Source organism: Paramisgurnus dabryanus, chromosome 14, assembly GCF_030506205.2.
Source record: "Paramisgurnus dabryanus chromosome 14, PD_genome_1.1, whole genome shotgun sequence".
NCBI classification, from domain to species: domain Eukaryota; kingdom Metazoa; phylum Chordata; class Actinopteri; order Cypriniformes; family Cobitidae; genus Paramisgurnus; species Paramisgurnus dabryanus.
Window position 1 is genome coordinate 1768317 of NC_133350.1, and position 13000 is coordinate 1781316.

General features: G+C 35.9%; 1 long non-coding RNA gene across 1 annotated transcript; it reads right to left on the reverse strand.

Annotated features, from left to right (window-relative positions):
* Positions 1-302: 302 nt before the first annotated feature.
* Positions 303-11355, reverse strand: LOC135740823 (uncharacterized). The gene is made up of 3 exons (XR_010529262.1): positions 11220-11355; positions 9297-9432; positions 303-737 (listed from the first exon to the last, which is right to left on the reverse strand). It is a non-coding gene; the product is annotated as an uncharacterized lncRNA (long non-coding RNA).
* Positions 11356-13000: the final 1645 nt, after the last annotated feature.

The window sequence follows — 13000 nt, forward strand, 5'->3', positions numbered from 1 at the left end:
TTCCATGGAGCCCCCACATGGGTTTGCCCAGATGGGTTCATGATGGGTTCTTGGTGGGCACCTTATCGGGCCCATATGGGTAGACCAGGTAAATCCCATTTGGGACCCACATGGGTTAATGATGGGGCCCAGATAGGACTTATATAGGGCACTTATGGGTCACAACTGGTATATTTATGGGCTACACTATATTGTTTTGGGTTACCTTATTTTACAATAAACCCCTAAATACAAAAATTCCATGTAATACACTACAATAAAATCTTAAAGTTATTCAATGAACAGAAAACAGTAGTTCATGCTTTACTTTTACAATTTATTAACAATTTGATCTTGATTACATTTAAAACTTTATAAAACACAACATTAAAAATGAAAAAAAGAAAGGTTAAACTTGCAGGGTTCATCCTAAAATTATTATTTTTGTCATTAATTACTCACCCTCATGTCGTTTCAAACCCATAAGAGATTCAATCATCTTCAAAACACAAATTAAGCTCAATGATCTCATAAAAAATATCTTAATTTGTGTTTTGAAGATGAACAAAGGTCTTGCAGGTGTGGAACGACATGAGGAAAAGTAATTTATGACAATTTTTTCTTTTTTTGTGGAGCAACCCTTTAATTAACTCTTTAAAAAGTTTAATTAACTTCAACTAATTAACTGCATAGAACAATACAAACAAAACAACATTAGGGCAGCTCCTCACTCCTCTGTTGTCACTGTACCAACGGCCCTTTGAACAGAAAAAGAAAATAAATTAACCGTTGTGCCACTTTTCTTCATAAATTCCACTTTTCACAGTTCAAACAGATGTGTCAGGTTACCCTTCATGACATATCATGATTTAAAAGGGTTAGTTCACCCAAAAATGAAAATAATGTAGTTTTTTACTCCCCCTCATGTCGTTCCACACCCGTAAGACCCTCGTTAATCTTTAGAACACAAATTAAGATATGCATAGTCAGCAATGACATTTCATCTCTCAGGATCCATTAATGTACTAAACATATATTTAAAACAGTTCATGTGAGTACAGTGGTTAAATAATAATATTATAAAGCAACCAGAATATTTTTGGTGGGAAAACAAATAAAAAAACCTTATATAATGATGGCTAATTTCAAAACACTGCTTTAGGAAAAGCTTTGGAGCGTTTATGAATCAGCATGTCGAATCATAATTAAGATCGCGTGTCAAACCGCCAAACTGCTGAAATCACGCTGATTCAACACACTGATTCATAAACGCTCCTGAAACCGTGTTTTGAAATCAGCCATCAGTATACAAGTTGTTATTGTCAGGAATAATGGATGAACCCAAGTGCAAGCGATGTCGGGGGTAAACAGAGAACACTTTATAACAAACTTGAAAACAAAAGCCCACTAGGGAGCAAAACACATGAACAGGACACAATTACGAGAGACTAAACACTTAACTTGACTTAAGACTGTAGACATGAAACTAGACTGACTGGATTATACTTGACTTAATTTAAACAGCATACACAAGAACCATGCAAAACGAACGTGCAACTTGACAATAGACACGGGGGTAGGGCTGTAGTCAAACAATGAAAAGCTTAGTCGACCAAAGTCCTGTCCTGCGCAACGATTAGTCGACTAAAAAAAAGACGTGATGTTTTGCATATTTTGATTGAATAATTATTAAACAACTGTCATAGAGCATTAATAAAACGACAACGAAAAACATCAATAATACATAAAACTATAATAATAATACAATTTCTTTGAAAATTAAGTGATTTTTTAACTGCAAAGTGAGGATCTCTGTCCTAGGTCTATAGTGACAGTCACAATCGCGCACCTGACCACACCACACGCTACAAAAAAAAAAAAACCTGCTAAAATAGCCAAATAATCCTAACAAAAGCTCTCCTTTATACAGGCTGTATATTCTTCTTTACTTTCGAAGCTATGGGTTAACTTTTGTCCAGCCGATCTGGACGTTTTAAACACACACACACACACACACACACACACACACACACACACACACACACACACACACACACACACACACACACACACACACACACACACACAAAATCCCAAATAGCCTAAAAACAATCCTATTAATAATAGGCTGTATAGTAGGAAAGCCTATAGGTTTATTTTCGTTTTTTGTTACATTATTTAGGCTATTTTCAAACGTGTCAAGTGTACAAATTAAAAACATAAGATAACACATACTTTTTTTAAACCCTTACAGCGCAAACATATCACGCAAACGCAGCACCGAATCGGATGACAAATGGTTCCTTAGTTTTGAAATGGTTTGGGTAAAAGGTGATCGCGTTGAAAATAAAGGCGTTTGTCTAGCGTTAGAAGCTCATGTGAAACATTGCCGCGGCTCATTTAAGAAAATGACAGCTCCGAAGAGACGCCGCTTTAGTTTGATTTAGTTTCGCTTTAGTTTATGCTAGCAATAATAAAGAAAGAGGATGATCATCATCACCTTATCTGTTACCACTGAAATGTAGATGTAATGTATTTCCAAATCTAAGCCCATCTTATGCGGAATGTTGCCTAATAGACTGCAACAATATAAAACCAATGGATAAAACAGGCACCTTCAGAATGCATAAAAGACGCACCGGCCACGGCAAATCTAACTCACTGTGAACGAATGCAGCAAAGATGTTTAATGCTAATGTATGAGGCATATATGCCTACGCTGAGTTTTAATCATTTATGATGAGGTGTGTTCTAGTTAACAATGCAGAGCAAGTTAACGCGCCGCGCCGGCGCCTCCATGTCACGGTTATTATATTGTCTGCTATATTTGCTTTTTATTTATTAAATACATACAATTGGTTGATAAAACGTTTATTAAGATTAAGATACAATTTATACAAAACGAAATTCACTTTAAAGAAAAGCTTTCTACAAAGCAAAACTTAATTAAGTGGTAAAAGTCATTTCTGAGGATTTACAAAAACAAAACTTAATCTGCACTTTACTGTTAGCCTAAAAGACGTAAATGTTAATAATTTGGAATACAATCAGTAGAGACTTTCATTTTAATTATTTTATTGCTGTATTTTATTTACTATTCAAATGAAGGAATTTACAAAAAAAATAGGCTGTAGCGTTTACTTTTTGAAAACCTTGCGAGCGTGCAAACCGAAACGCCGTGACCTCGCGCCAAATGTTTTTATTTGTTTATTAAGTACAAACAGGTAAGTTATGAAAAATTGAGTGTGAGGGATCTGTTCACTTCACACAAAAAGATCTTGGAATGAGATGACTAACTGGTGGTTGAGGAGAATCCCCCTTTCATATGTAAAGCGCTTTGAGTGCTGCAGAAAAGCGCTATATATATATATATATATATATATATATATATATATATATATATATATATATATATATATATATATATATATATATATATATATATATATATGTAACGAATTATTATAATAATTATTATTATAACTGTAGTAGCATTTAGTCCACTGTCTATAATAGCCTAATTTAGAGATCACTTTTTTTAACCTAAAACCGACAGCTTTCACCCGTTAAGGTTTGTAAAATGCTGCCAGACAAAAGATTTAGATTTCTTGGACATTTTGCCGACTAAAGCAAAAACAAGTAGCATTCTTACTGAATGAATACAGCAAAACTACTTATATTCCTAACTGAGCGCGAAGCAGCAGTGCAGCCATGCAGCCACAGGTGCGGTTCCAGAGTGTTCTACGTGGTGCGCTAAACTGTGGAGCTGTTACAAAACAGCCTAAATTAAAGCGTTTAAAGTTGGGAATAAATATAGGCTAATTATATTTAGAATACAGTAACATATAACTGCTTATAAAGGAATAAATATCAAGGAGTAAATCAATGAAAATTTCTTTATTGGTAAAAAAAATAAATTATGCAACTGGTCGACCAATGAAAATGTCAGTCGACAAAGATGGCTTCGACCGATTAGTCGACTAAACGACTAAAGTTGACAGCCCTACACGGGGGCATTAAATAAAGTAGCAAATCAAGAGGGAAACAGGTGCTAAGGATCAAACAATAAAAACCAATGAGGATGACAAGGGAGCGGGGTAAAAGAGACGAGACAAGGAAAACACGTGGCCTGATATCAACACACCATGGCCAGGTGTTCCCACACAAAACATGGTACTGTCAGAACCCTGTCAAATTGAACTAGACATTAAAACAAGACAAGATTCTGACAGGATCCTGACAGTTATTTTGTGTTTTAGGTGCATCAAAAATGTAATTATTAATATTGAACCACTGTACACGCATGAACTGGTTTAAATGTTTTTACTACAATAATTGAACTTGACAAAGGACATGTCATTGATGTCCCTCCAGAAAAACGTGATTATGCGATTGCATGATTCAATGCCTAATCAGCCAAAGTCTGCATATTTATGTGGGGGCCGCATTTTTTTCAAATACGCCGCACTTTCTGTGTGATTGAAATTGAATTGAAAAATGTTGCACTTACTTCACACAAGCGCAGCCATGTCCCCTGTTGATATGGGAACATTATGAAGTGACGTGATTATGTGATGTGAACATCATTGAAAAGCTGCAAAAGCTGCAGTTTTTGCAAGTTCCCGCAAATTTTGCAAGTTCCCGGAATTTCATCGCATAAAATTACATAAATATCCCGCATATTCCATCGCATTTTTTAAGAAAACGTGCCGCAAGATCAAGGATTTTTGCCCGCAACAATCACAAAAAAACTGAATTTTTCTGGAAGGACTGGTCAATACAGGCCTCAGTGAGCCACTGTATTTAATCAAAAATATCTTAATTTGTGTTCTGATGATGAATGAAGGTTGGGTGTAGAATGACACGAGGGTGAGTAATTAATGACATTATTTATTATTCATTTTAGGGTGAACTAACCCTTTTAATTCACAGACAGGTCAAAATATTTAGCATGCCAAATATTACACCATTTTCTTGACAATCTTTGATAATTCACACAGTGATTGTCACTCGCAATGAGCAGCAATTTACCTATGATTTCGGGCATTTGCGACTTTGCAAAACCTGTCGGTGGGTGACAATAAGGCCTAAAATTGTCCAGTAAGAACTCGCCATTAGTGTGTAAACACTGCCTGATATGTTTGTGCCTGAGTACAAATTGCAAGACCAGAAGAAGTAGGTGTGCAGTTCTGTGGGTTCCCAGGACATGTTTGAAAAGCCATGATTCAATATCTTTTGGCTATGATAATATTAGGATCACATGTTCCCACAAGTTAAAATTAGCAAGACAAAACTAAGCTAACAGAGCATGTCTATGGAGCGAATTTTGTGCCAAAATTTTACAAACAAATTTGGCATTTTGCAAACAAACTCAATCTGCTTTGCAAAGGGAAAACTTGACTCGCAAACTAACAGAAAAAACTTTGCAAATAATAAAGGCAATTTGAGAGAAAATGCAGAGGTGTTACAAATATGTACTGTGTTTTGTAAATATGACCATGATTTTTTCACAAATGTGACCATGATTTTTTCACAAATGTGACCATGATTTTCTCACAAATGGGACCATGATTTTCTCACAAATGGGACCATGATTTTCTCACAAATGGGACCATGATTTTCTCACAAATGGGACCATGATTTTCTCACAAATGGGACCATGCAATCCAGAACAGCAGATGGCGCTGTTTCAACTTTTTCAGGCATTGGAAAAAAGCCCAGGGGAAAAGCCCTGAATTTTAACATACATATCACCCCTGACAGTGGCAGCAACTGAATAAAGACATTTCATTTGTCGGGCTTCATTCTGTTAATCTCACTGATTTTATTGTAAGTGTTAATAATAATAAATGTTTGTTAATAGTAAACAAATTCTGTGTGTCAAGACAATGAATTCAACTTACAATGCTTATCAAAAGATGCAGGATAATAAATGAAACTCTTTGGAGAAAGAGTGTGGTAGGGACATAATAAACCCAACATCGGCTGTCTGGACAGAGTGGCCAGTTCAAGCAACAGTAACCAACCAACCAGGATCATAGTCATTTGAGCACTCTGAACAAGATAAACTTCTACAAAATGTTAATCCTTTTAAAGTTGGTCTTATCTTGTCAGGCTAGGATGACCAGTTTAAACCAGCTTCTTTCACAATAGCCAAGCTGGCAAAGCTTCCAGCCTAGTCAAGCTGGTTTGGGCTGGTGTGATCAGCCTGACCAGCTACAGTATAAAAGCAAAAATCCTTCTAATACTAGCTTAAGCTAAAACCAGGCTGGAACACCATCTTAACACTCTGGGGTCGGCTGCGGCGCGGGCGCCGCAAACTCTTTATTCTTCAATCACTCCCCAAAGAGACTAAGATAACTCTGCTGATTTTGGACATACAGATATGATTTATACATCATTTAAAACGTTAAAGTGTCCAGTTTTTTTCTGTCCACTCCCAATAAAAACAGAATGTTGTGCTTTTCGCAAAATTAAGAAAATAAACATGAGTCGCGTTTTGTTCTCTCTCCCTAAGTGAAGTCCTTTCAGAAACACGTCAGAAAAATGAACTGTAACTTAACGAATACTTGTCATACAAACAAAAGATAAATGTCTACATAATGCTTCGAATGTCTGCTTTTAAATGATGTAAGTGAAATCGAAAACAAATATTGTAATTCGTTGTTAACTGTATTAGAAGAGAGAGATGTACCGTCTTTCTTCTGTTGCTTCATTATCTATAATGAGCCACGCCCCGCTCCATTGAAGAGAAGAGCAGAGATCATCCATATTCATTAGTCAACCCCACAGTCAATGGACATTCCGTCTCTGCAGCCATTCACTGCTGTGTTGAGTTTTAATCCGAGTGCTGGAAACATGACATCTACTTGTTTACTAGTGACTGTAACTAAAGTTATCTCCAGACGCGAGTGTGACTCGATCGACGTCCAAACGCACACACAAACACACAATGCCTCATATTTGAAGCGCTTTGTGGTATCATTATAAAAGATGCGATTGCACACACCACATAACTGTTTACTCGCGCCTAAATCTCCAGACAGACGCGAGTGTGTGTGCTTCGTCAGTGTGATGGGATCGATGTTCAAACTCACACACACACGATGCCTCATTTTTGACGCGCTTTGTGGTATTCTTAAGATGCAAGTGTGTGTGCTTCGTCTGTGTGACGCGATGTCCAAATGCACACACAAACACACGATGCTTCATATTTGACGCACTTTGTGGTGTTCTTATAAAAGATGCAAGTGTGTGTGCTTCGTCTGTGTGACGCGATGTCCAAACTCACACACAAACATACGATGCCTCATATTTGACGCACTTTGTGGTGTTCTTATAAAAGATGCAAGTGTGTGTGCTTCGACGGTGTGACGCGATGTACAAATGCACACACAAAGACACGATGCCTCATTTGACGCGCTTTTTGGTATTCTTATAAAAGACGATTGCAAACATCACATCTACTTGGTTACTCTCGCCTAGTAAATAAAAGTTATCTCCATGCGCTTATGTTTTCTTTGTGCTTCCGTCAGACGTGATCAACGGCCAAACGCATACACAAACACACAATCATATTCGACGCACTTTGTATTAAGAAGCATCTAAACACATCTAAAACCCAGTTTATTCGCGTATATCTCTGCACAGTAAGTTTATTTAATGCAGGATCATGCATGTGAAGGCATTTCTTTTGTCTTGCTTTCACAAACAAACACTTAACAATAATGGCATCTTCACATTCCTGCCTAAAGGCTCATTATGCAGCTCATTATGCAAGTGTATTGTTCTTCAGCAGTGTATTGTCAATCACAGATTATTCCAGAGCTTCCAGCCTCCTTGCATATTGCCTTCCTAACCAAAAAGTGACTTTGAAATTGTAAATCAATATATTGTGTTATGTGAAGGAGTAAGCAGAATGATTTTCACATCTTTTTAAAGAAAAAACTCTAGACTACTAGATCCTGATTTGAAAAGTTTTAGGAAAACATGTTTAGAATGAGTTTTGTGGACTTATATCAGTCACTTAAATTTTTTTCTTTTTCAAAAACCACGCATAAACATTTTTCTCTCAAAAATACAAACATGTACATACATGTTAATCATATAATATAGTAGCCCAGTTTGTGCTGAATGCAGTGTTATAAGACTTTTGCCATTATTATGTTTTTAAGCAACTGAAAAAAGCACAAATGTCAGTGCAGGTCAAAACTTCTCCAGGGCCCTAAAAACCCCTTAGACCCCAGAGGGTTAAACCAGTCAACCAGCATAGGCTGGTATTAGCTGTTATTTTTCTGCAGGGGATATAATACATTTTATTTATAATGCACTTTCTAAAACTCAAAGCACCATAATATATGAGATTCTCAGGAACATACACATAGAAAAGTAAACAAGTTAGTAATAATCATTTTGCAATAGTAAGCTATTTTAAAAGGATAAGTCTTTAAGGATCACTTAAAACAGTCCAGTGATGGTGAGTTTCTTATCACCAAAAGAAGAGAATTTAGAGAATCAGACGGGGTATAGGGATTGACAATTGCAAATGTATAGAATTCAGATGGAATTCAATGTCTTTACACACAGAATGTGTTTACTATTAACAGACATTAATTATTATCAACACTTTCAATAAATCCAGAGATTAACAACATGAACCACGAAAAATTAATTTAGTCTTCATTCAGTTGCTGGCACTGTCCGGGGTGATATGTAAGTTAAAATTCAGGGCTTTTCAGGGAGACTAGTTGAAAATGCCTAATAAGGTTGAAACAGCGCCATCTGCTGTTTTGGATTGCATGGTCACATTTGTGAGAAAATCATGGTCCCGTTTGTGAGAAAATCATGGTCCCGTTTGTGAGAAAATCATGGTCCCATTTGTGAGAAAATCATGGTCCCATTTGTGAGAAAATCATGGTCACATTTGTGAGAAAATCATGGTCACATTTGTGAGAAAATCATGGTCCCATTTGTGAGAAAATCATGGTCACATTTGTGAAAAAATCATGGTCATATTTACAAAACACAGTACATATTTGTAACACCTCTGCATTTTCTCTCAAATTGCCTTTATTATTTGCAAAGTTTTTTCTGTTAGTTTGCGAGTCAAGTTTTCCCTTTGCAAAGCAGATTGAGTTTGTTTGCAAAATGCCAAATTTGTTTGTAAAATTATGGCACAAAATTCGCTCCATACATGTCCCCTCCCGATCACTGTATGTAATAGCACACAAATGGTAAAACATTTTTGAATTTGCATTGATTATTCGTCTTTTTAAAGTTTGTATTTCCATTTAAAATGTAAATCTTAAGACATTTACCCATCTTGTTGTCCAACTCGTGCCCTGGCAGTGAGATAACCTCCCCTGTCCCTGGCACCGATTAGCCACTTGGACACTGCCTTCTCTGCCTCTCTTCTTGTTGTTGTATTTGTTAGGGCATTTTTTTTCAAACTTCCTGTAAAATACATAAAAAAGCATTAAAGTGAGATTAAATTTACTCTGAGCTCTTGCAAGAAAGAAACAGTTATCTCCGCGGAAACTGACTGAGATCACCTCAGATCAATATTTTGTGTTATATATTTATTTATTTATTTACGTGTCTAATTATTTACAAGTAGCCATGTAATAAGCGGGATAACATAGATCTATTCGGTTATTATCTCTGAATAAACCCCTTCAGGCATATACAAGACCCTTTCTGGGTTTATTCTGAGATAAAAACTGAATGGATGTACATAACATTTCAGGAACTACTATTAAATAACAAGAACCGATTAAAGGAATAGTCTACCCTTTTGCCATATTAAACGATGTTATTACCTCAACCTAGATGAATTAATACATACCTATCTTTTTTAAATGCGTGCACTGTACAGTGCGTCGTGAATGTGTTAGCATTTAGCCTAGCCCCATTCATTCCTACGGTACCAAAAAAAGTTTTATTTTGTGGTACCATACTTACTGGTAACAGTCTTTAAATAGAGAAAACACGGAAGTGTTTGGTGGCTTCCCTGTTTGGTATCATAGGAATGAATGGGTCTAGGCTAAATGCAAACACATTTGCGACGCACTGTACAGTGCACGCATTTAAAAAAGATAGGTATGTATTAATTCGTCTAAGTTGAGGTAATAACATAGTTTAATATGGCAAAAGGGTAGACAATTCCTTTTAACGAATTTGTAGATGTTACGAATGAAACCGCCTCTCCACGTCCTCCCAGCCGCCAGAGGGCGCCTTCACCAGAGTATTAGTCTTTTCCCCATTTCACTACATTTCCCATAATGCCTCTTACCTGGGACTGATTACGTCGCCACCTGCAACCTATCATGAACTGCCTATTTAAACCCCTGTGAGACTCTGAACTGTGCAAAGTCTTGATTTGCCCTGTGTAGTCATTTCCGAGCGGTTATCCTGTGATTGTATTTCTTGTTGTGACCTGGACTGTTATTTGGATTATTCGAGTGTTATCTGCCTGCCTTTGATTACTGCCTGTCTTTGGATTATTGATTGTTATCTGCCTGTCTCGACCCTGCCTGTCCACTGTTTATGATTCTGGTTTGCCCCTTACCTGTGATTATTAATAAAACTGCAAATGGATCCTCTGTCTCACGGCTCCTCGTTACAGTAGAAGTATAGCACTAAGTTGAATGCAGTAGTTAACTGTTAACCAATCAATGTAACCATTTTTTATTTCTCATAGAGAACTACTAAGACTTATTATATACAGGTTCACAATTTATATAATGCATGTATAATTCATTCTAAAATGAAGACCATGCTTACCTAGTGAGCATGAAAGTAATGAAAGTGTTACCAAATCAGTCAGAAGAAAATAACATTACTAATTATTATCAATATTCTAAAGTTTTAGTATTTTGAGTATCTTTTGTGCATTTGCTATTTGAATTAGCACTAAATAAGGGGATTCTTTTGAGAGGAAATAGACATTTTATAAAGATTAATGTTAAATTAAACTTCTAAGAATGCATATATTGAACTAAATGACTAAAAGTGGTCGCTGCAAGCACTGTTCTGTGATCACAAAACAAACGGGAGCAGACACAATTAAACAGTTTCGTCTCGTAATTACATTAGAAATGGCACGATCTAGGGAACTGGGATGTCAATTCTAACTTGACAAGAACACATGTTTTGTTAAACATTATGCTTTGAAAACAATTTATTCTGATTAAAATTAAAATTTTTCATTTTATCATTGTATGCAATTACTAGGTTCTTACCTTGAACACACTGACAGTGAATTGCAGCAGAATGGCAGAGTGATGGCGCACTGTGAGATTCAAGGAGGTGTGGGGGATAAGTATAGCTGAATTCAACTAAATTAATGGGGGAAAAGAGCACAGGAATACAAAGGGTTTTGTGATTCAATATATGATAAATAATATATATATATATATATATATATATATATATATATATATATATATATATATATAGAGATAGATAGATAGATAGATAGATAGATAGATAGATAGATAGATAGATAGATAGATAGATAGATAGATAGATAGATAGATGAACGCACACACGCACAGCATATACAGTGCCCTTCATCAGGAGTAGTATCAGGACAGTAAAAACCAAAAAATTCTGTTTGCTGTGGACACCAGAAATTAAAAAGATTAATATCACTATGTCACTTTTTAGTAACCTTTGTTTGTGTTTCAACAACACATGCATGCTTTATCAACAAAGAACAACAACCTTAAATGGTGACTTATATGTGTTTTACCCAAATTCAAGATTTAGGAAAAACTGATCTTACACATTGTCTGGTTTTCATGTGTGAACAATTAATGCATGAGGACACAGTTCAACACTTCTGAGCCAATGGTCTCAATATGCCCACATTAGATAAGAGTAAAATACAAATGTGTTGTTGTTCCATTGAGTTGGTATATTGTTTATGTTAATAAGTAAAAAATAAATAAATGTGACATTCTGTACGTTTCTCACGTTCATATTTTAATGTTTAGACATTTCTTGACTCCACAGCAAACAGATAAATTTTGTCTGTATTGTCCCAATACTTATGAAATGCACTATTACAGTTTGTGTGACACTTCAACATAAACAAACAATACATATTAAAGAATACTTTAGACAAACACATAATAGACAAGCATTTCTATGAAATTAACTTTAGTCTCAATGTTAATGTTTACAGCTTATAGCTGGAATATTAGACAAATAAACCTGCCGAGTTTTGCATTTACTATGGAATGCATATCAAGTAAACTCAGAGAATCTCCTAAGCTGGTCTAAGTACATTGAGGGTTTACAGTAACATGAAATTCAAACTGATTTTAGATGCTGTGAATCTCATGTCACGTGTGAGAAGCACTTACGTAAAGTATGCAGCGAATCAGACGTCAATCATTGGTGGATTTTCGTCATTCTGTGCTACAGTCAGGTGGAGGTTGCGAACGTGTGTATGACGGCAAACAGCACGCGCATATGGCGAGTACACGTGTGAAGTTTTCGCTTTTAATAGTAGATTGATATTCACGTCATCCAAAGTTCTGCGAGTTTCTTGATGAAACCGCATCAGACGATTTAGTTTCTGAAGCGATCTGAACAAATCAAACTGATTCGCGAACCAATTCAAACCATTTTTTGGCCCATTTGCTTCGTAAAGAATCGATTCAAAAGACTCATTTATTTGCAATACTTTGTAAGGAATCCACTTAAACGAGTCATTAATTCGCAAATACCCTACACGAGACTGCAATTTTAAAATAAAATACACATTTCGTCATGAACTAAAAACATTAACGAAGGAACGCCGCACAGTGTAACGTGTAACAATTTCCATTAAAAATATGCTCAATAAGGGTAAAAGTAAAAAAATATTTACTTTTCAGACCATATTTTAAAGATTTTTACAGTGATGGCGTACAGTAATTTTTATCGTTTTTAAGGCGGAAAATGGCGCGATCTTGGGAACTAGATGTCTAACTGAAATTCTCACTTGACAAGAACACATGTTTGTTAAACATTA